This window comes from Neopelma chrysocephalum, unplaced genomic scaffold, assembly GCF_003984885.1.
Source record: "Neopelma chrysocephalum unplaced genomic scaffold, ASM398488v2 Primary Assembly neopelma1_71, whole genome shotgun sequence".
Classification (NCBI taxonomy): Eukaryota; Metazoa; Chordata; class Aves; order Passeriformes; family Pipridae; genus Neopelma; species Neopelma chrysocephalum.
The window spans coordinates 2,597,542-2,621,182 of record NW_020897731.1 but is presented as its reverse complement, the minus strand read 5'-3'; the positions used below and the strand labels follow the sequence as shown (position 1 = coordinate 2,621,182).

General features: G+C 39.8%; 1 protein-coding gene across 1 annotated transcript in view; it reads left to right on the top strand.

Annotated features, from left to right (window-relative positions):
- The window catches only part of SORCS2 (sortilin related VPS10 domain containing receptor 2), a 559,300-nt gene that overhangs the window by 138,882 nt on the left and 396,777 nt on the right, over positions 1–23,641 (top strand).

Here is a 23,641-nt window from a genome sequence, read left to right as displayed (position 1 = left end):
GGTGCACTGCTGGTGGATACAGAGCTTTACAACAGCAGACTTCATCTTGACTAAAACTAGACGTTGACAAATAATAGGAGAAAGTTTTCCCCTGCCCCCCATATCTGGTTGTAAATAAATCAATGAATAAAGCTATCAAACAAGTAAACTAAAAAACCTCTGAACACATATAAGTTGCCTTTAGCCTAGCTGTAATAGTTCCACGAATTTTTAGTAAGAAGAGCATGCCCATGTCCTGCTGGCCAATAAAGAACTGGAAGGTTGGGAGTTTGTCATGAGCATGGCCTCAGTTTCTGATGCAAACCTGCCTTAATTATTATTATACCTGAATTTCCAGAATCATAATTTCAACAGGGTCTGTTGGGAGAAGCATAGAGTGTATTAAATGCTGTCATGGGGGTTTATGTAGTAAACATCTATCTGGGCATGTAATTATTTTTGTATCTGGAACTGGGGACTCCCGTTACTGTATCTCGAAGTAAATGCAGTTTTGTTTTTTATTCGCTCCCACTGCTGATAACCTGTCCACCTTTGGGAAAACATGTTAGCTGTTTTAATCTCAGCTAATAGTGGTGAATACCAATACTTTTTAGTGCTATCCTTCAGTTTCCATCTGTGACTTTGTTAGTATAGAACTTCTGACTTCCAGCAAAGCAGCCTTAATCATAGGAAGCATTGAGCTTGCAGAAAAACTGTCAACCATAAAATTTAATTTTATAAATAGCTGTAATGCTATACTCGTTAAGATTTTCTTGGGAAAATATAACTTCAACACACATCCGCATCCACCCACAGTAGAAAAGATGATTTTCTTTTCAGCTAGGTAAAGCCAAAAAATTACTGTCAAGTGTCACGCAGGTTGTTCTGTCAGGGCTTATGAAATAAAATCTATCTATTTTTAAGTGAATTTACAATAAAAATTCAGATTTTCATCAGTGAATCTTGCTCAAAATATTGTAAATGTAAAAATATTGTAAATGTAGAGGAGGGGTGGGAGACATCAGACTCTGTGGAAGTGTACAAGAAATACAGCCCCTTACGTCTCCTGCAAAAACGTGGGGGACTTGACAGGCATCTGACAGGAAAGCTATATGTGGATGGAGTACTTAGTCATCAGGAGGTGGGTGGCACTAAAAATGGGTTTGTGAGACTGGTTGTGTGTATTGAGATCATGCAGGTTGTGTAGGTATTTGACAGCTGTGTGTTGATGGAAACTCAGGGGCTCCTATTGGAAGAACACATAAATAATGGGGATTTGGGCTACTTTGGGCAGAAAAGCAAGTAAGTGCTTAGGAAAAAAAGGATACTGGGTGCTTGAAGGGTGTATGGTACAGCTGGATTTGGAAGAACACAAGACAGCTGCTAAGTCAGCACAGTAGACCTTGACCTTATGGTCCTGCTGCCATGTCCCTTTGGTCTCTGCTGGTAAGCACAAGGCAGCTGGAGGGGAGGTCCCCAAGTGCCCTTTCTCCAGAGGGGACTGTGGCTTGAAGCTCTGGCTGTGCACTTCCAGTGTTCAGCAGGCCTTGAGCCATGGGTCAGAATGGCACTGAGGTGTGGAGAGGACCCCTCTGCTGAAAGGGAGCAGCCACCAGGTTTCCCCAGGTAAACGGGACACAAAGACAGGGGTCCTGCTTAAGTAAGCACTTCAATACATGGTTAAAATGAAAAAGTTCCTGAGTAGAGCTGACAGGAATGGAAAAAGCTGCAGACATTGTGGATGTAGGGGTTAAAACGATTATCAAAGTGGAAACTGATTGATTGATCTTTGTAACAGACACTTCAGCTTCTTATTTTTTAACATATGGGATGCTCTTTTTAGTTCCCTTTCCTCTGAAAATAGAGAGATGATGTGCCTCAATTAGGTTCTTCTGCCCTGCCTTCCTTCCAGGTCAATATAGGTAAGACTTTCTGCTTTCCCAGACACCGCTGAAATCTGTTTTATAAATAGTTCCCAAAATTTTTCCCCTTCATCGGAAGTCACATTTGCTTCTGATCAGCCTGCCATGGCACAGATATCCCTGTGTGCCAGATGCCTTCCTCAGTTTTTTTCCACAAAGAATTCCCACTCTTCCCTCTTGCTGGGGATGTGAGGATATGCCTCTGCATTTCCTAAGCGACCTAGATCAAAAGGGTCAGAGCTGACAAGAGTTATGGTGGCTTCCTCTGCAGCCTATTCATCCTACTTGCCTGCTGATCTCCACATGCTTTTCTCTTTTGCCAGTCTTTTTAGTCACTTCAATGGGACAGTGACTCCTATAATATTCATACATTGATATCAAAGGGTTTATTGGAATTCAAGAAGCAGCAATTGCTGCTATGTATCAGCAGTAATTAACATTCTTTAGCTCCTCATCCATAATAATACAACATCAAAGACCTTGAAGATAAAGGAGCAGTAGCATCTAATGGTGCAGAGTCTGTTTTCACCAGGTCATATATCTGCATTTTTAAGTAAGAGTTTGAAAGCAAAACTAGCAGTTCTGTTATTTTTATTACTTACAGGAATCCAGCTGCTTTAGTCTATCATGTATGCAGAAGGTGTGTACACCTGCCCACTCATATGATGAAGAGCAAAGAGATCATGGATAGGCTGCAAAAAGCTTTGGGAAGGCTTCCATGAGTTGAGACTCTGGGTTTATTCTGCCAGTTCTTCAGAACTAATACCCTGCTGCTGTGCAGTGAAGTGTGCTGGGAAGTTACCATACTGTCCTTCTTGCATCCCTGTGGTTCATCTCCTTCCTTTCTGAGAATCCAGAGTTGGTTTTTGATGTATGAACTCCTCCATGTTTTTAATCACTAAGAATAATCTAACTAGTGTCCAAAAAACCATCTGGTAGCCATGATCTGAATAGCTGTAGATACTGAGATCTGCACTGAGTATATCTGCATGGTGTTCTCCACAACAGAAACCCTCTACTATATTATGGAAACTTCCCTGTATTAGTTTGGGTGACCTCAGCGAGAACACAGTCCTGAGAAACCTGCAAACAGAAGCAAATTGTTAACTAGATCAGTAGACTGAACTGCTATTGAGCTACTCCAGACTCAGCAGCATTAATTTCCTTAAGTAGACATATTGATGAGCCAACACTAATTCTTCAAGCTGTTTATGCTTCATATTGTCAGAAGACTAATCTAATGCTTTTTCACTCCCTTCAGGTGGCTGATAGAATACTAAACTGCATTTTTCTTTCCAAGTTAGTATTACACTGAAAGACGTATTCAGCTAGTTTCAGCTGCTCTCCTTGTGTTTCGGTCCCCCCAGCTGTGCCTACTGATCACTTGCTCTAGTTTCCCTTACTCAGCCTTTATCTTTGTCCACCTGGCATCAAAAATTGGTAGAAACAGCAGTCTCAGCTGGAGCTTTTTAGTTTAAAAACACTCTTCCAGGTTTATTGCAACAATATCCTGAGGGACATGACTTGATTAGGCGATGTGGAGCTTGTGTGAACCACCAAAGAAAGCAACTGATCCCTCAGTAAACATGCTAAAAAGTCTGAGGATGAAAGCACTGCTTTGGATGGGCATCTGGTCGGACCACCTTCAACATCACCCAAAAGTAAGTTTGCTTTATTAGTATGCTAGGAAGTCTTATGATCTTGTCATCAAGGGGTGAACCTTCTTTTTAGTACAGTAGTATTAGGAATACTGTTTTTTAAATGTGTGTGTATATACAGTGAGCAAAGACTTCTCATTCCACTGCAAGTAATTTTTTCGTCGTTGCAGAGGCTGGTGATGAATTATGAGTAGTTTTTAACTTTTGGAAAAGTAAAGGAAAAAAATCTCCATTCACAGTTCAGGAGCTTTACCTCACATGCAGACTTGCGCCAGGGCCTTGTATCAGACCACAGTGTGATTCTGCAGCACTGAGTATCCCCTGTGTCTATATACAAGATACCAGCAGGTATCTGGGCAACATCTCATGTAGGCTGCTGTACTAATTGCTGCTAGTTACCTGCTCTTCTGCATCAGCCACTTCCCAGTTCCCTGGCAGGACTTGACTCTACAGTTCAATCCTCAGTGTTCTTTGATTTCATATTATTGCAATATGTCATGTGATTGGAGACTTGCCTTGTAAATGATCTTTCTCATCTGATCCTCATGATATCACTGACTAACTTGCACATGGACCTTTTCCAATTTTTTAATCCACTTCCCTAGTAGGTATTTCTTGAATTGTTACATCTGGTATGAAGTAGTTGCCCTGAGGCTGAGAATTAGAGCTGATATCTTTAGGAAAACCTCAGATTCAGCATCTACTTTATAAGTCTGCACACGACTCGGTCTGTAGGTTTGTGCAGGGTGTTTGCATTGCTCACCAGTGCCTTAGGAAGCTCCCTTAGTAATTGTTTGCAAACTGACTTTTCAGAGACGATCTCTTATGTTTTACATCTGGGCACGGAAGTCTGGCTGGGATGTCCTTGCCAGGTCTGGCACAGCTGGCTTCGCTTCACTTGAGCTGTCTCTTAAGACAACTGGCACAGGGAAAACTGCATGAAAGTATTTGCAGTGCATGCAAATAGGCATAGAGAAGTACTCCTGTCTGCCTTCTGGCTTGCCATCCCTCTCGATGTTACAGAAAGCTGGTCTTTCATGCCTCCTCCCCTGCCTGGAAGTGCTGTAAGCTTGCACAGCTATCTCTAAGAACTACTGAGGAAACCACAAGCAAGAGGTTTCAGTATTACTAATGAAAATTCTCATAGATACAATGCAGCTTTTCCTTTAGCATTTTCATACACAGAAAGCAACAACTCCACAATTCAAGAACAGAGATGCTTGTTGTGATCAGTAAGTTTACTCTCATGTGAAAATGCTACTGCCACCTGAATCTGCTGGCAGCACTTACTATTATTTTGAAAGATCAGAATTTTTGAACACAAAAATTTACAATTTCAGCAGACATAGGTAGGATGAAACTTTGTTATCTACTGTAATAGATAACTACTGTCTTGTTATCCAACTTTAACACTAAGATACAGGTCCACAAGATTTTTTGGCTGGCTAGGTATGGTTTTACTTGGCAAATGCAGCTGGCTTGCTGTTCTAGTTCACCCAGGAGTGATGCAGCAGATGATACTGGTAATAACAGCCAATATGATAGGGAAATAGTGAAGAATTTCAGAATGTAAAAGGAGTAAGAGGGAAGAAGACTAAATTTTTATAGAAGATTGCTGTTTACTTAAAAATGTGATCTCTCTGCATTGCAAATGTGGAAAGGCAAAGGGCCAAGTCAGCTTGTGGCTCATGTTAGTATAATTCTATAGTGGAATAACAGTATTTCCCCGTTATATAAAGAGATCACAACCAAGTTGCATCCTTATTATACTAGAAATGCGTAACCATGTGGAGTTGGAAACGCTGCACTTTAGAAAATTGGGTTCAGCAATGAGTGAAATAATTAAGCCAGGAAAGGAGAGGGCAAAAATCTGTGTGCTGGTGGTAACTGCCTCATTAGCAGTAATCCCAATTGCCCAGCCATTAGGACAGAGTCCTTGTGTCAGGCAGATGAGATGCATAAAGCAGTTTTGTAACAAGAGACACATTACCTTTGACACTCCTAAAAACAAACTAGCCAAGGATGGAGTAAAGTAGAGGAAAACTGCACCATATGCTTGTGGGTTGTACTGAACTCCACTGCAGAAAACCTGAAAACCAGATGGGTTTCTGTGCCTCTGCAAAGGCAGAGTAGGTGTTTGGAGAGCAGTCTGATGGAGGTCACAAAATCACTGCAATGTTCTGCCAGGTGCCATCCTAATGTGGCTTGGGGCCAAGCCTGAACGAGCTTCCTGGCCCCATACCCCAAGCATCACCGTGACTCCTGCTGCTTAAGCCCCCAGTTTGTCTGCACAGCCTGCCAGCATCTCCTCACTGCTGCAGTGGGCAGAGGCTGTTGTAGGGAGGCTTTCCTGGAGAGGAGCACAGGGCTGGAGCTGGCACTATCTGCCCTCACCCTGCAAGTGGAGTACCCTGGGCTGGGAAGGCAGAGTGGGGGTGAAGGCAGACACTGGCTGTGAGAATGGCTGGAGGTTCCTCTGCTGACACGGCCAAATGCAGTTTAGTCTGCGCTTCCCAGAAGCTGAAATATGGCCCAGCTCTTCTGAAACAATTTAGCTTTGAAAAATTGTTCATCCTGCCCACAGTCATCCAGCTTTGGAGAGCGGAAGGTCTCCTTGGTCCAGGATGCAGAGCCAGTGCCTTGGACTTGGCTTAGCTTTCCTGTTTGTGAGGCAAGTAAACTGCACACTTTATAGATACAGAGAAAATAAGAACCAAATGTGAGCATGATTTCAACAGAGCACATCCTGGTGCAATTCCTCTTCTCCTAAGCTTGGAAGCTGGTTCCTCCTTGTGGGGTTAGCACTGGGGAAAGGATGGGCAGCAGGAATCAGCAGAGGCACAAACCAAACTTCAGTGGAATAGGAAAATTATCTGTTAACATAGTTTGCCAACATCTTCCCAAGGATACTTGGCTCATATGTTGAGAAAAACCCATTGTTGTCCGTACCCAGGGATTTGTAAATCCTTTGAAATGTTCTTTTTAAACAGATTTTTAGTGCAAGCAGAGGCCAGTGACTCGAAGCTGTCACAAGGTATGGGAGCACAGGACAGTGGTTTGAAGAGCCTGCTTGTTTACAGAAATAAAGGAGCTGCTCAGGTTTTTTTTTGTTTTGTTTTTTGTTTGTTTGGCTTTTTTTTAACTCATCACATTATATAGGTCCTAATTATATTTTTATTCCATAAAACAACAGATTTAAACACATTTCTTAGTATTGCATTGCCTGGAGCTGTTAAATACTTTTTCAGAGTAATTAGGTCGTTAAGACACTGTTAGAGCATGTGTAGAATTGAAAGATTTTTTTACTTGTAAGGCTTTTTATATATATGTATATATAGATATACATATACACATAGAGGGCTGAAGGAGAGTACAAAAGCGCAAACAACAACAAAAAAAGAAAATTCCACTACGGAAAATAAACCAACATTTGCAGAAATTATGAAGAGTCTGGGTTAAGCTCAAAAAGTCAAGGAAATTCAGTAATAAGTCTGAAAATCCATGTTGATAATCAGCCCTGGTTTTTATTTCTTTGTTTTTACAGTAATGGGAATGGAGGCTGGAGTTGTCAGCCCTTCAGCTCAGAATCTGATTCTAAGTCAGGCACTTAAATTGAAGAAGAAAAAAACTCTTGTGTTCTTGTAAATCAGTTATAAATCAGTCTTTCTTTTAATAACACAATGTTGCTATTTCTATACAGAGAGGAATGTCTTAAAGAAGGCAATTCTTCCAGGTAGCAATGTCCCCAGCCTGGCATGCTAAGATCAAGTGTGAATGTAGTCTCTCAACAGCAGCAAATGGTCATAAGGATCACAATGTAGGTTAGAGAGAGGAGTGATGTGAAAGCAGAGAGGTTGCAGCATTCTGCAAACTGCAAATGATGAAAAATCAGGAAATTAAACTTCAGTTAGTTTAATCAGTAAAGTGAGAAATCAGTAAGCATCTTGGTGCATATATATGTGTACATATTCTCTGTGATCAGAACATTATATACAATGTGTAAATATAAGAAAACTTATATAATAAAAAAATATAAAAATAATATTATATACAATCAGTGTGTATGATATTTATATCCCTGTTTACTTTCTGACCTCTGAACATCTCAATTTTACTTGCTGAAGTATTTTGAGATTTTCTTTGAGCTTAAATATTAGGGACAAGTGGTTAGAATTTAAAAAATAAATAAGTTTCTGTAATAAGTGTTTAATTGTAATAAAATTCTAAAAGTTAAAAATTGTAGTTATAAGTGATCGAGACTGAATTCCTTTCCATTTGGAAGCATTACTTAAAATTTATTCATGTGGCACTGTAATATTTGCAAGAACTTAGGTGAAATGGAAGACAGAGACTAAAACTTTGAGTTTGGTGGGGGATTTTTTTGTTTGGTTGGTTTTTAAGTCTAAAGAGAACTTGCTATTCTTTCTCAGTCCTTGGCTGTCCAGATACAATGAGACATCCTCCTATTGTTCATTTTATTTTAGACACTGAGTGCACTCAATGTCTACTCAGGGGATGGAGATCTTGACCCCTTTGAATGAGAAGTATTGAAATCATACAAACAGCTGGTGCACATTGATCACTCCTATCATCCCAAATGGCCACGATCAAATCTTCTTCCCAGGAGAGACAGCTTTTCCCGCTGGCATCCAGTGCTTCTCATTTCAGCTGTGAAGGAAGATGCTCTGATGAGAATATCTTTAATGCAAGTTCCTCTCAAGTCCTTATCTACTGGAATCAAAGTTATTGGCATCCGCTGCCTTTGAGATAGAAAATAAATCTCGTGATCTAGAACTCAAAGAAAATGTTCCTTGGATTTCCCTTGACAGCGCTAATCCCTATTTTTAATTGGGAGGCAAGACTTTAACTGGAGGATTTCGTTAGGTCTCATGTTCCATGAAGTAAAAGAGCAATTTGCACAGCAGCAGCTTTGTATTCCAGGGATGGTGAAAGAAATGCTTGAAAAGCGCATAAAGGTTGAACAGAGGTGCACTTCAGGTGTGTTAAACATCTTTTATGATAATGTTGCTGACATGCTGTGTTGTTGTTTTTGTGTTGTTGGGCTTTTTTAATGCACCTATAAAGAAAGAATAGGTTGTATTTTAAAAAAAAAAATCTACTTCATACATCACTACCAGGGCTATTACCTGTTGCTGGCTTCCTCACATTTTTATTTAAAGACATAGAGCTTTCATATTCTGACTGTATCTGGGGAAATTTCTATGCACTTCAGTCATTTCAGAATTTTTGGAGTTTAATTTTTTTTTTTTATAAACCATGCTAATACATTTCATTGGGAGAGAAATGTCAAAAATGTCAATGTTTGTATTGAAGGTAATTTCCCTGGTTGGTGCTATTGAAATAACTGATATCCACAGTGATCTTGCAGTGCTAAGTTGTCTTGGATAAAATTCTTCTCTTTGCCCTCAGTCCTACTCCAGCATCTCATGCTTTATAGCCTCTGAAGCCGAGGCTGTTCTGAGACCACAGATGTGCTCTGAGACTTGTTTCCTGTAGAGAAGCCACATGCCTCTTAAGGATTCCTGTGGGCAAAGACATTTTGGTTGCTGGGAAATGAAGGATAGACATGACAAGGACAAACCAAAGTAGCTTTGTCATCTTACAGCACAGAGCTTTGTATTTGCAGGAGAAAATGCTATGTTGAGGTTTGGATTATTCAGGTTCTGCAGTTTGGAAGGGTTGACATGAACTTCTCAAGAGTCCATGCTGTTGATAAATATCCTGCTAGGGCTGGCCTTTTTTTTCCCCCAGTTCCCCTTCTGTATGCAGTTGTAGTGGATTCTTAACTTTGGAGTTTGCAATCTTTCTGCCAAACTTGTTGCATGGGTGGTGAACTTTCAGCTGTGGAATTCTATGAAAAGTATTGCAGAGACACAAAATCCCAAGCTAATTTCCCTTCTTTTTTTCTTCTCTGGCTGGAAAAAAAAACAAAACAAAACCTCTTCTGGTGTCTATCTGGTTTGTATTCTGTGTCTTCCACTACACCTCACAATACAGAGTAAGCAGTCAGGACTGATTTTACCTTAATAGGATATCTCTGTGTTTCCAGGGGAAAGGAGAATCTTGAATTTAGTTGCATTCCTTAGCAGCTCTAAGTGATTCAAGACATAGCATATTCCATGTAGATCTGATAGCTGAACCATGTATCAGGGAAACACAATAAATGTAATAAAATGTAGATTTAATCACAGTTTGGCCTGAATGTAACCCTGAAATAAATGTCTTACATTAATATTTACAATAGATATCAATCATTGCAATTAGTACTAACACTAATGAGACAGAAGCAAAATAGTAACTTTATGAAAATTCTCATTTCAGTAATGTAATGTGACCCAGACTTTTGAAGTGAAAATGGATGCATGCTGATTGAATTTGAAAAACATTCTTTTGGTTCCTTTTCTTAAAAAATTCCTTACAGTTTGATTTTTCACTAAAGTTTACAGTTACCTGTAGTGGAAGTGCAGAGCTCCATTGAAGTAAATGGGAAATCATCCCTGGAAGTGTTCAAGCCTGGATGGGGCTTTGAGCAACCTGGCCTATCCCCGCTCCTGGCCGGGGGGATGGAATGGGTTAGCTTTAAGGTCCCTTCCAGCCCAAACCAGTTTGTGATTCTGTGATCAGGAGAAAGAGTAGCTGGAAGGTCTAGTCTTGTAGCAGGCTCCTGCTAGAGCAACTTCAATTACTATTTATCTCTAGGGTTATGTGTCTTGCAATTTAAATATCATTTTGCATAACCTAAAGTCATTAGGGATTAGGAGTATTTATGGGAACCATAGAACATATGATTATGCTGTCAGATGTAGCATTCACAGCATCAGGTGTGGTAAATATGTAGTGATCAAAATAGTGAGTTTTCAGGTACTTCTCCTACTCTTCTAATCAAAACAGCACTATAAAATATAAGCACCTAATTTCTTATTGCTCTTATGATTTTTCTGCTAAGTCATACAGTAAAAGTACGAATCCTTCTTGCCATACCTTAGCCAAGTAATGGACATTTTAAAATGAATTCTGAGTAGTTTCTGCAGCATTCTGTATTCTCCTGCCAGGAATCCTGGGTTCTGATTATTATCAAGCTGTAGACATGTAAGCCATAATGATAATGAAAGGTATTTGGTACTCTAAGAAAATATCATAAGCAAGAGAGTAGGAAATTATTTCAGTGCTGTCTTGGGCTTTGAAAGCTTAACAATGTGACCCGTCTCATGACTGCAATATTTGCAAAATGCTTCACCTCACAGATTCTTTCCTAGCTTTTGATCTTGCAGATTCTCTCCATCTCCTTTTTTTTTTCTCTTCATTTCAGACTTTCTTAATTGCTACAAGACTTAGCTCACAAAAGTCTCATCTCAATGCATCATGCAGAATCTTCTTGGCTGTAGCTGAAATGTCTGGCCTGGTTTTGGGGTTTTTTTTTGTTTGTTTTATTTTAATTTAAAACTCCTACTATCATAATTAAGACTCCCTTTTGTTTATATTGTAGGAGTTACATACAAAGAAATTCATCAACTTCTGTCAGTTGTAAGCCTGCCTTTTCTCTCACTAAAAACATACTTTCTATAGCAGCAAATGCTGCAGTTCCCTGATCGTGTTAGCTGTCTACATTAGGTAAGCATGGAGAAGTACAGTTTGCAAAATTCTAGGTAAACTGGGATTTTTGAGCCACTTGCTTTTGTTCTTTGCTGTAAAGAATCTTCATTAGTCCTTTATTTTCATAAGATTTTCCCTCCAGTCCTTTAATCTGGTGTTCACAGTCTTAGATTATTTTTTGGGGGTTTTCTTTTTGCTTCAGTTCTGCACTCCTTGGCTGGTCAAAATTCTGAGAAAGCCTGGTGAATGCTGCTTTTCCATGTCACATCCGAGCACAGTATTTGATTTTGAGATTACCCTTCTAGAGGGGTATTTTGTTTTGTTCGGACTGTTAGCATGGTGGAATAATTGTGTATGGAATGAGGAAGAAGCCCAAATTCAGTCTTTGGGCGTTCCTGAATCATTTGCCAATTGGATCCATAGATGTCCCTTATTTTCCATGTGGATATACAGGCTTCCCTGATCCCATGAATGCAGTGAACAAGAGCTGCTGTGCCTTTGGTGCCTATTTCGTAGCCAGCATGGAAAGGCTGGCTTGGCTTTTCAACAGGAGAAGTTGCTGTGTCTGGAAAAAGTGCATTTTTTTGACTGAGCAAAGACAGTGATCCAAAGTTATTTCCACATATGTAAAATGAATTTCCTTTTTGTGCTGCCTCAGTTCCTGGGTTAGGCCCGCTGGCTCTAGAGTCCTGTAGTATTGTTAAATGTGCTGCATATACAGTTTATCTGGGATGATCTAGACTTGTAAGTTCTTTGGGGTGGAGATCCTTTGGGCTTGGTGCTTGTGCAGCACCTAGCACTATGGGTTTAATTAGAGGCCCTTTGTGCAGTATCATCATGAAAGCTAATGGTCTGTTAACAGTCAGGGGACAGCTTAAACCAAGCTTGTACCACACTTTAGGTTCACTGTCTTCTCAGGAGATCTTTGCATTTAAATAGCTTCAGATAAATCAAAAGCAGAAAATACAGAACAATTACAGAGGAGACTCAGGACTCCATACTACTCACCAGACTAACCACCCTGGCATTCCTATTTATTTTCACATGCTTTCACAATGCTTTCATCCTTTCCCACCAATTTGAAAATCAGTTATTTCCCTGTTTTTTTTTTCACAATACTTCTGAAGCCCCAGCATGTTGTTAGAAGCTCATCATTGTTTTCTTGGGTTCAGGACCATTTTCCCTACTCTTAACTGGATTTCCATCGCTAACTGTGAATTTGACTGATGGGAAAAATTGTAATCGTTTTCTTGCCTCTCTTGCTGGTGGTTTAGAAGAGAAATTTCCGACCCATTGCACAGGGTTAATAATACCTGCATGTACCTCATACTGGAGTTCAATATAAATTTGGTGTTATTACTGCAAACTTTCATTTCTTGATAGCTCCTGCAAGTCATTCCCTCACGGGAGATGTTTTGGCACCTTAAACTTTATTTACATCTGGATATTGTGCCTGCAGACTTACCAAAGTAAGATGCTGACTGATTAAAAGTAGTCTTTTTGTATTCCAGTTGAAGAATTCACCATCTGTGATCTGTAATTAGACTTCTTACTAATTAGATGTAACAAAGCTGCATAATGCCAAGTTTGAGGAAAAATTTATTAGAAGTATGATGCAACATATCACTGATGTTTTTTCTTTAGTGCTTAACTGTAAATAAAATGTTCCCCTCATGTCCTGAGCACAGTTTCCCACTCCTGTAGGTTTAAAAAAATCCTTTCAGTCATTCATGATACTTTGCTGGTTGCTATAGTGATACCAATTTCCTGTCTCAAAGTATTGTACTTCAGAGGTACACGAGGCCTTTTAATCTTCCTTCCCAATTCCCTACATTTCACTCTTTGATTTTACAGATGCTCTTACTCAATGACTGCAATTCCCATATTGTAAGTCTATTTTTTCCACTATCTAATGGAAAACAGAATAAATATATACCTTTCCCCCGTAGGACTTTCGAAGATTCCTGCCGCTTTATTGGTACCCTCACTGAACGTTGCTTTATATCAAAGCCTTGGAAAAGTTATATTTATTTTTATTGTGGATCACTAAGCTAAAGAAACACAGGCTGTTCACCTCTAGACCAAAGCAAGAGCCGCTGCATCCAACCAAGTGGTATTTACACACTTAAGAAAAGCATCTTGTCAGCCAGGACACTGCTGAAGACCAGTGTGAGAAGTCCAGTTGGGCCAAGCCTCCATAATGTGGTGTAATGGGGACTGAACCCCAACTGAGACAGTTTGCTGTTCCTGTGGTACTTATGATAGAAAGAAACCATAAAGCAGTATTAGCTGGTCAATGTTCCCTTTGTTTCTCTGCATATGACAAAGTTGGTGTGATGGTTCATTTTTCTGTAAGGATTAAGCTCTTTCTGTGGCGTTGTCACTGTGCTGGGAATCTCTGTCTTGCTTCCCATTCTCCCTGTACATCCCTGTGGGGGCAGCTCTGATCAGAGATGGGTGTGCATTTGACATGTTAGTCTTCTGATACAACATTCTTTTTTACTATGTGCTCTAATTCCCTTTGAATTTTGCTCTCCTTCCCACAGTACAGCATTGCCACTGTGACATCAACCATCAGCATATGTAGAATTCGACATGTTTTGTGAGATGTGTAGCCCTGAGCAGCCTCAGTTCAAAGGTCTCTACTGCTAAATGCCTTTCTGCTCAGGAATCACTTTTACAGATGAATGATGCTGTTTCTGTTACAGATCATATCCTCAAAAATTTGTGGAATCAGGTAGACTGCTAGAGTTTCTAACCAGCAGGGGGGAAAAAAAAATCATTGCTGAATAGATTCCAGGTGAGATTACTGGATATCCAAATGGGCAAAAATTGTGTGGGGAAGGTGCGTATAGAAATCATTCAGGAAAGTCAGGAAAAGAAAGGGATCTATGTGTCTGGGAAGCAAGTGATGTGTTTGTATTTTATCAGATAATACATACTAAAACTGAAGGAGAAATAGGAAATGAAGGAGATGTATGTGTGTGGATCCTAGGGTGAATTCAGATCCCCGCAGAATTGTACATGAATTAAGCAGGGTGGCAATGATGATTGTATAACTGAGAGGGAATATATAATATGCTCTTTATGAATGTATTTCTCATTTATATAAATGCTATTCTACCCCATTTTCTTTCTAATTTAGGCTCTCTTCTGATTTTTGTCCCTTGAGTGGCTGTCTAGTGTGGTGGATTTATACTGTTTGTTCAGCAACATTCCTACTTTTCTGAATTCTGTCCCACATGCATTTAGCATAATCTTCGTTTGCATTTCCACTTGCTGCCTGCTTGTTTAGCTTTTTCTCCCAGGCCATTAGTTCAGTTCTATTTTCTTCTGGGGAAAAAAATTTTCTTTCTGTGGTAGAAGTAATTAAGTCTCCTATGCTAAAATCCTCTTCTCCAAGATACTCCAGATTTACTCTGTTATCATTCCCTTGAAATCCATATGTGATGCTGTGGATTGGCGATAGAAAAAAAAAACTTGGCTTCTCATGCTCCTTTTCCATATGATGGAAGTTTCTGTGGCTGAACTGGTTGACAGCAGGTGGGTCCCAGAGCAGTACCTGCACCACACCGTTAACAGCTCTTTGCTTTGGCAGCCTATGATGTTGTCTTTCTTTATTTGTGCTTCGGTTCTCAGTTAGCAGCTGCTTGCATCACTGTCTGTTTTCAGCTGCCTGTGTGTGGGCATAAAACCCATACAAGGATCACTGTAGTGTGGTTGTAATAGCAGAAAATAGATGTTTTTTCATCTCTCAAAAGATCTTTAGATCTTTTCAAAGAGAAGTGAACTGTGATTGTGCAGGGTGAAAAGGGTCTTGTGCTTTTTAACTTCTGTATGATGACACAAGGGACAACTGCATTTCTTTTTTCTTTTTCTGTTCCTTTTATTGATGCTGGGAACTCAAGGCTTCTCTGGCTCAGGGGAATCCACAGGATTTATCTTTTCTCTCTTTCTTTTGTACTTATTTGACTTCATGACAGTGATTGGTTTAATAGTATTTCTATTAACTTTTTAACACTAATTGAATTATGGTGCTATCTCTCCACCTCTGCTGCAAATCTATGCTGTAACCACCTCTCAGAATCTGGAAAAATATTGTAGAACAAGCTAGGAAGAGCAGGTCAGCCAGTGTCCGAAAATTTGTAAACTTAATTTTTTGTTGCTTTTTAAGTTGTGGGAATAGCAAACCTTGATTAAAATTTATGTAAAATGAGTATTTCCCTAGTTGTGGGCAAGGTAGCAAATCAGGTCCAAGGTCAATCAAGGAGATCTGAGTAATTGTTCAGGAACATCAGGATATGGGAATGGGAACAGGCACAACTATAACATAGCTTAGGCCAGGACCCGGTGCCAGAGCCGAAATGAAGATGCCAGGCTGTGGAAAAGGGAGTGCATGGGTTGAGGCTGACCAGGGCAAATAAGGCCTATTGGTGCTCTCAGGACCCTGACAAATTTAACTTTTGGAAAGCATTTACTGGGAGATTTTATGGCCAAAGTCACTGTGACATACTGAAAGTGCCCAGTAGAGCTGAAAGGTGGGGGATGCTGACTGTGCTGAGAATGAGCATAAGGAGCTCTTGATGAGTGAATGCTGTTTTTCAAATGGAGCAATTATGAGGAAGAATGGGGAGGAGATGATGTCATTGCAACAGCAGGCTGGATGAAGTCCACAGAGACCTGTGATTCCTGTCCATGCTCCTTTGTAACAAGACTTCTTGTACAGTAGAGGAAGAGGGAAGAGGACAAGTATATTTCTTAGAACCTATGAAGATGACACTTGCTACAAAAGTCTGGCTTTCCAAAATCTTTTTTGTGCTTTTCATCTATGAAAAGAACTGCAGGTGATACTCAGGTCACGTTCCTATAAAAATACCTGATTTCAGACAAAAATAATAAATAATTTAAACTGCTGGCAGTTTCATTTTTGTAAAAGATATGGATGCCAAAGATGATCACAGTGAAGAATGAAGGTCAAAAATCAGACTCCTAATACTAAAAATATTTGGTTTTTCAAGTAATTTGTCTTTTAAGTAGAAAACTCTTGTAGTGGGGGTATTTTTTAAAGAATGCACTTGGCCTTCTGCCAACAGATGAGCGCTCCAGGTTGATACTAATGGAAGAAGTATTAATGCGCCGTAGCATGTCAATTATCTTGAAAAGGTCTCCAGCAACCATTTATCACTTAAATTTCACATCTTATAGCTGGGGACCAAATTGTGTTACATGTTAGAATAGTTCTGCCAAATTTGATCCATCATTAACTTTCATTTGTTGATAATTTGAACATGAATTTTTATTTAGGTCATGCATCTTCGTCAACTTGATGGAAACATCCTGAGTTGTCATATTGTCATAGATGAGTGATGCTATATCTCAGTTGGGATTCAACTGAATTCTGAAAGGACTTTAAGGATATGTCCCCCAGGGAAAAATCCTGAGGCCAGGGACCTTGTTTGTTGTATTTGAGGGGGAAGGTGGGAACTAAAAAGAAAAATAAGAGAAAAGGAGAAAATTGGTTTTATGACTTAAATCAGATTCTCAGTTTCTGAATCATGCACTGAAACTTATGGGTTTGGGTTTTTTTTAACCTTAACAGTGGGATGGCTTTCATTGCTGGGGTTAACAGGCTTCCAAGCAAAACATCAGTTGCTTCCGACTTCATAGTAAAGGCAACACTCCAGAGGGGTTTTACCAAGGAGGGTCAACACAGAAGCATCCCCCACTGTAATATCAGGGAAAATCCTTTGGCTGAAGGAGAATGTTGAACTTCTGCAGTATGAGATGGCTACTCCTGCTTATTAGAGTGGGACAGCCAGTGGTAGGCTGTGGAAATATTTGTCTTTCTGTGTAATATTGGACCATTGCAAAGCTCATCAACTTCTTTTGCCTCTACCAGGCATACTTCTGCTTGCCTTTTCAAAAAGCAAACACAGAGCAGCTTAGATTTGTTAATTTGTTAGAGCTCTCAGAAATCTTGGTGGCATGCAGAATTCTGGCCAGAAGAAGGTTGGGGAAGGCTCATACACAGCAGGTTTTAATCACTCTTTAATGTACTTCTGTAATGTGCTCAGATATTGTTTTCAGCATTGTAGTGTAAAAGGCCTCTGTTGAATAAACAGAATGAAAATCAAATAAAATGTCCTTAAACACCAAGTAGATAATTTAAAAATCTCACGTGACACCTTCATATGATACAAATTAAAACCAGAGAGAAAAAGATAACAGAGGGTTAAACATGGATTATAGCTGCATGAAGCACCTTGGAAAAGGAAGCAAAGCCTTGGGATTGCGAAAAAAATTTTTTTTTTTTTCTGGACATGCTGTGTCTGGTCAGTATTGTCACCTATGCTTAACTGGATAGCGGAAAGGAATTCTTCATGCAAAACTCAGGATTGCTGTATATGTTGTATTTGTGCCTGTGATCTAGTTTTCTCTTCTGAGAATCTGTAGCAGTATAAAGGCCTCAGGTGACCTTTCTCATCAGCTGGTACAGTGATTAGATCCTTGCATTGTAAGTCAAGAGATAATGGTCGTAGTAATTTCTCCTTCATTGGGTATTGGGAGGTTGGCGTAGGCTTTGGATAATGTACCTCATCCAGAATATGCTTGGAGTGCAATTTAAAGACCCTTGTTCTGAGCCCCCAGGATTTTGGAAAGGCTAATGAGCTCAAGTTGTGAACATGAAATACCTCTGTTCTGCTTCTAGACAAAACCGGGGCAAGAAGCAGCAAAAATGAGTTGTTGCTGCACCTGAGCTAATAAACCTTAGTGTGCTCTGCAGGGAGCTGCATCCATAACCCCGGCCAGTTAATTGGCAGCTTAAATAATCTGATCACGTCTGGGCACTAGTGACACAGTTGGCAGCATTTTGCACCTTTGCCATGTTGTCACAGCCTTACAGTGACCAACAGCTGGTTGTCACTATCTCTTTGAATTGTTCTGACCCCACTGCAGCAGCCCTTGTGTGTAGGGTTGTGTTTTGCTTCGGTGTGTAAAATCCTGGTGTCTGCCAAAGGCCCTTGTGCTGGGTGCAGAGCGGAGATGGGTACATTTCTCAGGCATAATATACTGAAAGAAAACCTGACTGACCGTGTGGGTTTTATGGTGGTGGCTCTTTAGGGAATCATGGGGGAGTTCTTTTCTGCTTCCCTTAGGTTCTAAAGCAGGAGAGCAGTGCTGTTAGGGCAGGCTGGGTTCAGAGGGAGCGCTGCTGAGATGTTGGCTCAGTTATGGTGCTGTCAAATGCACAAGTGTCAGGTCGCCTACAACCTGATGGTGTTAACATCCCTGAACACTTAGTACATCTGTTCTTAATTTTTATGTTGCTTTAAAAGCACCATGATTCATTAGTGGTACATGAAGAAAGTCACCTCAATTTGCTTGTTTTTCTGCAAGTTAAATAGTGCTCTGTCAGTGAGAACATCTCTTTATCTAATGGTGGGTCAAAGATATCTGATACATGTGCCTGTATCAATGTAAGAAAAGCTTTCAAAAATTATTAATGGTTTGTTATTCTCTAGTTTGTCTAAATTGTTCTAGAGCCTCTCTTAGAGTTTTTGAATATATTTTATACATAATTTGTACATCTTTTTGGATCTCTTGTTTATTACTTCGTAATGATAGTATCTCATCTCCTTAATCCCCTCATCTCATCTACTTAATAGCATTTAGAGTCTTGCTTCTTGTTTGGGTTTGTTGGAAAAAAATCAAATGTATGGACCATCAAAAAAACCCCAACAAAGCAACCCTGGTAAAAACATTTTTCCTCTCTCTTTGAGAGAAATAAAAAGAATAAAATAAACATCTGACTGTGTGTGTGTATTAGAGGACTCTGTGATAGTGTATATTGTATAAAGAATGGAGATGCCCCTATATGTCTTTGGAACAGGGAGGATTTGAGTCTGGCAGTCACTTGTTGAAGAAAGAACTTTAGGATTTTTTTTCCAGTGATGATGCATATATTTAATGTAAAGTAATCTGGGGAGGTTTTGGTGAAGCTTATTTACTTACTAGCAAAAAACTACGGGGTCCTAAGGTGAAAAACTCCATAGTAGGAGTATTAACTTAGCCCATCACTGCACTAAGCGATGTGACTTATTCACCTTCATTCTTGCTGTACCATGGAAACCAGCTGGATACAGAAACTTGTTGTTGGACAACAAGTCATGGTCAGTCACCTCAGCAGGGAGGCATAGGGGAATTGTTGTTGAATTGATTCTACAGAAAATACTCTATAAGAAGGAATAACTTACATTTCAGTTCTAAACTTTCTACTTATGGGTAACTTAAATAAATCTTGCAATTTAAGTGGTCCTCAGGGAAAGCAAGAGTGACAACAAACATCATTACACCAAAATTTTGCTTCCTATATTCCCCATGGGGGTTCTGTTCTCTCCCATTACATGCATTCACCTAAGTTTGATATTGACTCAGAATGTTGCCATTTCTGCCTTGGAGGTTTTAAGAAAAAAGAAATTTATATGTTGAGGATCTTTTGTTGTCAGCTTATAACACCATTAAATTGGATCCAGTAACGAGGTCCCAGACTGACAGTATCTCAATATTTTCCACTGAATGGCAAATAACCTGGATGGCTTCTGAAAAACATAGCTGCATTTTGTAACCAGACTGGTCTGATCCGAATTACACCTGTACACCTCTGCTCAGTCAAGGATGGATGGGGAGAAAATTCACCTGCACTTGGGGCTCTGCAGTGTCAGCCAGCTGCTGTGAGGATGTTGCTCTGTCCCTGTGCCTGATTTAGGTAAGGGAAATCTGACTGCTGGAGCTGCACAGCAGTGAATGGGCTCTGACAGCCTTCAGATCCTTGTGACCAAGGTGCACAGATCCTTGTGATCCTTGGTGCACAGTTGTGGGGGAAGGTTTTTCTGCAGGCTCTGGGCACGGCTGTGCAAGCTCTGGTCCCGTTGGTGCCTGGGCTGTGTGATCTCTCAGCACAGGAATGTGCTGGCCAGCATGCTGTTCCTCTGTCCTCTCTGGGAGCCTGTTGCTTCTCCCAGGTCAGTGTGAGTCAGAAATAGGAGTCCAGCTCTATGATCGTTAATCCCAAACTAGGCTCTTCATCATCCAGCAGACCAAGTGTGATCCGGAGCAGCGCTGTCAAATTAGCCCGGCAGCGCAGCGTGAAATCCGTGCTGGCTCCGTGCCTGATGCTGGAAGACAGATGTTACCTGATCCATAGGGGTGATTGGAACAGTGTGGGCGGGTAGTACCTGAGCCAACATAAAGCTTGACAATAGCAAATTAACTTCTCATCATTTGCTCGTCAGATTTGAACTGTCAGGCTGAGTTAACACTGAGGCGGTGCTTTGGTGTTTTTTTAGGAGCCCGAGGGGTAGCTCTGCAGTAGTGTCAAACTACAGCCCAGCTCCGACTGAACAGCTGTTTGTGTAAAGCCCGTGGTGAAACGTTGAAAGAAAATGAGTGGTTTATGTCCTCGACTGCTTTGGAAACCTCACCATGAGAGAGCCTTGCATGCAGTGAGTGCTGTAGCTCTTCCTAACTCTGCTCATCTTAGTTTTAGATTTAAAATAAACAGTCTGAGCCTGGCTACCCACTTGCTGCCTGTATGCAATGCCACTAAATGAAACCAACTGCAGATGAAGTACTACTAGGCATAGTGCTGAATACTTTCATATTCTTTCTTAGCTCTAAGGGTATTCTTAGGAAATTTTACTATTATTTTAAGCTTCTTATTTCTTTCTTTTCCACAGCAGGAGAAGGGGATTACAGTAAAATGAATTTTCCCTTCACATTATCAACAACATGATTTGTCATTTTAAGGGCTATGTTTCTAGTCTAGCAGTGTGTTAGATATATTCTATAGGTTTCTATATTTTTCTTAGAAGAAAGGAATGCTTGGAAATAAGTCTTCCCGCCAAAAGAAAAAAAAATAGTAGAAGTGCATGTTATAGTGTCTTTTGTGAGGAAAATCTGGTTGTAAATTTGTGCAACTTATTTGCACAGTTTTAAGAGCTGTTTAATAGTTTACAGCTGGTTAATACTCTCACTTCCAAATCCTGATCAGCTGCAATGAAGCATCATTTCAACAGATGATAATTTTGCAGTCTGTGGAAGAAGTTGCTGGAAAGTCATCTCTGTAAGATAGATGTCCATAGCAGGATGTCACTGGGGCAGATAATTTGTGTAAATTTGATGACTTATTCTTTACAAAATTAGTTCATTTTTCAGGCTGAAACTACACCAACTATCAGAACATTGTCGTAAATTGGTTTTAAAGGATGAGTAGAGAAAGTGTGTACTTTCGTGGTGCTGTGTGCTATTACAAAGTTTTAACCATTATGGGGATACTTTTTGTTTTAACATATCTGCTCTCATCCTGTTGGGAACAGGCTATTGTTGGCTTTTTTCTAGTGTGACTTAGAGTACTTTGTAGTTACCAGATGTTGCAACAGTAAAATAAATAATTTTATTTGAGATTCTTAAAAAAATATGATTTGAATGCCTTGTGGACAGATTACTTTTTAAAGTTTTGCTTTGTTTTGTTTTGTTTTTTTTCAAACCACCATCACTTTCTATTTAAAATAAAATTATCTGGTTCAGAAAAGGAGGCGCAGCTTTAACAAAGTAAAGGGTTTTTTCTATATTCATGTAGGATCTAATGGGACTTATTCTGATGCATCAGAATGAACTGTGTAAATGATGACATTCAAGTAAAAGGAGATATTCATGTAACACTGACTGAGTCTGTAAAGAATGAAATAATAATCAGACCAGACAATTTTAATTCTGTGGGAAGAATCTTATCCTGGCTCCAAGTCTTATCTTTCACACTGAGACATTCTTAAAAGCAGATATTCATCGGTGTCATGAACATACAGTCATTCTATTGGGGGCAAGGAATAGATGCTGAAATGAAGTATCTGGTGGGGTTTTTTGTTTCTGTTTTGTTTGGTTTTTTTATTTTTGTTTGTTTGTTTTGTTTGTTTTGTTTTTGTTGGGGGGTTGTTTGTTTGTTTGTTTTTAAAAATGAAAGCCCATGACACTTCTGATATTTACAGAAATAACATCCCAGCGTATCGAATTATACCTTAATACTATAGATAGATTTGAATTATTGGGGACTTCCAAGCTGCTACAGGTATGTAGGAGATCATTGTAGAAATTTGTGTGTGTTGTATAAAATAAATCTTAGTTGAACATCAATTAAATGGCACTCTTCTTCAATATACTGAAGTTCAGTCAAATTCAAAGAATTGACTCCTGCAGGAGGAATATCAGAATTAAAAAAATAAACTAATAAAACTCCCACTTGCTGCAATGCATTTTTTCTTTAATTCTAAATTGCAGCTGATCAATGGCATTCTCTTGCCCGTTGTATGAATGGAATAAAAGTTGGGTTGGAACAAATTGCTGCTTTCTAGGTCAGCAACACAGTTGTCCTTTAGAAAATGAGCTTTAGGAGTTGAGCCCTAATTTGATGAATACTTGGTATGTGCCTGGGTGCATTGCTGAATCATGGTTTCTGTGTTGGAAATACAGGCTTGGCTCCTCCTAATTGACTCCCCTTTGGGCTGTCTCAGTGTGTTGGCTGGCAGGAATTCAGATTCTGGGAATCCTGCACATTTAGATGGAGCTTTTTCTGTTGAGGGAACATCTTGTGCAGCAGGGAGCTATGTGAGCTTGCCTGTCTCTTCTGTGACACAATTAATATATTAAGCTCCTTTTGTTAAATAGAAGTCTCTGTTTCCGTGCTTCCTAAGGTCATGATTTCTGTCCCTTTTGGGCACCCTGCACAGGGTGGTAGGGAAGGGTCATTTTAAGTTTTTGATGAGTATTTGAGAAAGTCACCATTCAGGCTTAGAAAATGTTGCTCATGCAGCTGAACAAGTCTGTGCTTGTTGCAGTGAGCTGTGGCCACTTGCTGCAGCTGTGTTGCTCTTCTTAATTTTTTTTTTTCCTTAAGCTGTGGGTCCATTTTCTCTGACAGGTTCTGAGTTCTTTTCTGTGTTTGTGTGCAGTTTATCAACAAAAATACTTTAGGATTTTTTATTTTATTTTATTTTTTTATTAGCAACACTGATGAAGACGAGGATTCATGACAATTTGGCCAGTAGTCTCCATTGTGGTTTTCACACATACACCATTATTTTCTTTCTTCTTCATAGTGGGCTACTAGCCCAGAATCTTTCCACTTGTGCTGCAGTAGCAGGATGGTTTAACAGGAACCTCTGGGTTCAAAAAAAAAGTGACTCATCTCCCCTTGCTCATCTGCTCATGTACATCTTATTAAAAAGAAGTTTGTTTAATTATTTTGTTGTGAATGTCGGGTAGAGATTTAGTCTTGTCTTTGCAGTCTGCTGAATTTTTCATTTAAATGAATGTGTTCAAAAGAGTTAATGGTATCTTAGAGCCAAGTGAGTGCTCAGGGCAGATCCTGCTCAGTCACAGCAGCCCTGCTGCCCGTTCTGGCTGCTCCACCTC